Genomic DNA, 2,912 nt, shown 5'->3' with positions numbered 1-2,912 from the left:
CCCCCCCCCCCCCCCCGAATTCTTGGCATGCTCACTTTCTCCTTAGTGCCTTTGTTTAAGATCTCTTTTACCTTTCCCCTTATACATCAATCCAAATGACAAATTTCCATTTTGTTGTTGTGGTCTTTAAGAAGTCTTGTCTTAATTTATATGGATTTTTCCAGCTTACCATTTGGAAAGTACAATAGAATCCTTGATTATTTATGTTGAATTATCATTTTATGCTTCATATTTTACCTCCTCAATAGTGTTGTGATTTTCTTGACAACAGGGATTTCATAATTTTTACAGTCGGCACTGCCATTGGCCGCTCTGAGGATGCCTGTATTTGGTTGGAACAGGGCTCCAGAGCTCTGGCCAGCACTGCCTGCATCGTGCAGATGACCCCTAACTGAGATGAAGGTTGCACAATAGGAATTGTTGAAAACAATAGGACAAAATGGCCTCTGACAGCAATACCTTCCTAGCTAATGTCAAGTTCAACTTCATATATCACACAGACTTCTTGGGCAGAGCTGCAAATCAAAGAATTCTGATGTTGAATAGCTTTACGTCAGTTTTAACTGTAAGCTGAATGTTGGCAAATGTGTGAGATAGGAGACCTGAGTTTGAATCTCAGTTGTTTCCAATCAAACTGGGTAATATTGGGTATTCAATTTACCCTCTCTGGACTTCAGATCTTAATCAGTAAAATGAACAGATTAGATTGCAGATCATCTTAAGTTATAAAATTATATGATTCTATTTCCAAAGCAATGAAATGGCAGCCATAGCTTTGGGGATTTTCAGACACTTAAAATTTTTTTTCTGTTTTTTTTTATTTGTAGATGTACACAATACCTTTGTTTTATTTATTTTTTTAATGTTTTTTAAAATTTATTTTTATTATGTTTTTAAAATTTATTTTTATGTGGTGCTGAGGCTCAAACCCAGTGCCTTACACATGCCAGGCAAGCGCTCTACCACTGAGCAACTACCCCAGCCACTTTCAGACACTTTTCTATAGAATAGGATTTACTAGTTTCATGTGCAGTTAGGAATATTCACTTTTAGCTTTTGGTGTTTACTCTTTTCTGTTTCTCAATTTGTGTGAAAGAGGATGGACAGATGGTTTATTAGGTTTCCAAATGCTCGTAATACTGTTCAATTAAACAATGGCTCTAACTTTTGAAGGTCCACATAGAGTGTGTACTCTGTTTATAAGGTAGTTTTAACTGTTTAAGGAAAATAATATTTATTCCCATAACTTAAAGCAACTAGTGCATGTAAATCTAAAGGCCTACACTTAATTCATTTTTGCATCACAGCCTAACTCTGCCAAGTTGCAGTTGCAGTTTTAAAAATGAAATGATCACACCTGGCAAGATTAGGCACGCCTATAATCCCAGTGGCTCCGGAGGCTGAGGCAGGAAGATCACAGCTTCAAAGCCAGCCTCAGCAAAAGCAAGTTAAGCAACTCAGTGAGATGCTGTCTCTACATAGTGTACAACCAGAGAAATGAAAAGTTGTGTTCCATTTGTGTATAATGAAATGCATTCTGCTGTCATGTATAACTAATTAGAACAAATAAAAAATTAAAAAGAAATATAAATAAAATACAAAATAGAGCTGGGGATGTGGCTCAGTTGTCAAGTGCCCCTGAGTTCAATCCCCCGCAAAAAAAAAAAAAAAAAAAAAAAAAGTTACTAAAGTAGCCAGATACCCAGTTACAATAGCATGTTTTGCCTTTGCTTTAATCACTTAACCAACAACCTCCATCCAAATACAAAATCCAAAATTTCCAGAATCTGAGGAAATTAAAAAAGAGGAAGAGATACGAATTCCTCATTTTACAGATAAGGACCCGAAGCTTTAAAAGTCCCTGGTGCTGTTTCTACTGTGTACTGAGTAAATAAAAGCTTTAGTGAAGTTAGGTTGAAGGGGAAAAGACATTCAAAATGGGTGAATTGTTAGCCCCAATGTAAAAAGCCGTCAATTATTACTGCATAAAGGAAAGTGTAGGTGGAACTAGGCTAGTCAGAAGAAGGTCACTACTGTGTCGCCTTGCCTTATGATTTTTAATTGCTCACTGTGACTCTTCATGTAAGCGGTACCGCGAATACGCAATTTTTGAATACCCTAATTTCATCTTAAGTGTGTGTAATAGTGAGAACCGAAAGGATGCGCAAAATGTGGATAAAGAAAAAACGTGACCCTGCCAGCAGGGATCCAAGAGGGGTTCTGAGTGAGAGAAATTAGGACGCCTGGCACAGCAAGAGCCCGGGAGGTAGGAGCTGCAGAGCGCATATACAGCCAGTGACGCACGGGGACCCTGAGGCTCCAGCTGACGGGGGAGAGGATCCGGAAAGGGGACAGAAGGGGTCGGCCAGAAGAAGGGAGACCAACATAGTTGAGTGAGAAGTGTAGACCCTGCGGTAGAAAAAAGAAGACGCCGACGCGAGCTTAGAACAGGACTAAAGGTTTGAGGAAAGAGTACGAATAAGCTGAAGGGGCGGCCGAGGATGCTGACGTGATGGGAAAGGGCACGCAGGGCGGTGTGAAGCCGAGCGAGGCCTGCGGGCAGTAGGCAGGTGTGAATAGCTCGGCCTCCCGGCGCAGCCCTGTAGACCGCGAGGGCGGACCGGCTGCTGAGTCAGGGACCCAGAGCCCGCCGATCTGCAGCCACACCGGGGGCGGAGCCTCGGGCCAGGGGCGGGGCGAGGGCGGGGCCCTCGCTTGACGCGCCCGGAGGCCGCGGCAGCCGCGGGCCGGGAGGGGCGGTGGCATCGGTGGCGGCTGCGGGGGGAGGGGGCGCGGCGGTCAGCGCGTCGCCGGCTGGGCCGCGCCGGTGGCCAGGAGGGAGAGACAAGAGGAGGAGGTGAGTGGGCGTCCGGGGCTGGGAGCGCGCGGGCCGGCGGGGAGGCGGGGAGCGG

The 2,912-nt window shown here is 44.6% G+C and overlaps 1 protein-coding gene across 3 annotated transcripts in view; it reads left to right on the top strand.

Annotated features, from left to right (window-relative positions):
- The first annotated feature begins 2,746 nt into the window (after window positions 1–2,746).
- The window catches only part of Gtdc1 (glycosyltransferase like domain containing 1), a 369,992-nt gene continuing 369,826 nt past the window's right edge, over window positions 2,747–2,912 (top strand). Inside the window, exon 1 of one of the 3 annotated variants that reach the window (XM_048812231.1) lies at window positions 2,747–2,857. The gene's annotated coding sequence lies outside the window, so the exon portion shown is untranslated. The remainder of the gene's footprint in view (window positions 2,858–2,912) is intronic. The other 2 variants (XM_048812234.1, XM_048812232.1) reach the window with 2 other exon arrangements.

Source organism: Marmota marmota, unplaced genomic scaffold, assembly GCF_001458135.2.
Source record: "Marmota marmota marmota unplaced genomic scaffold, marMar, whole genome shotgun sequence".
Taxonomy (NCBI): domain Eukaryota; kingdom Metazoa; phylum Chordata; class Mammalia; order Rodentia; family Sciuridae; genus Marmota; species Marmota marmota.
This window is presented reverse-complemented; position numbering and strand designations above follow the sequence as displayed.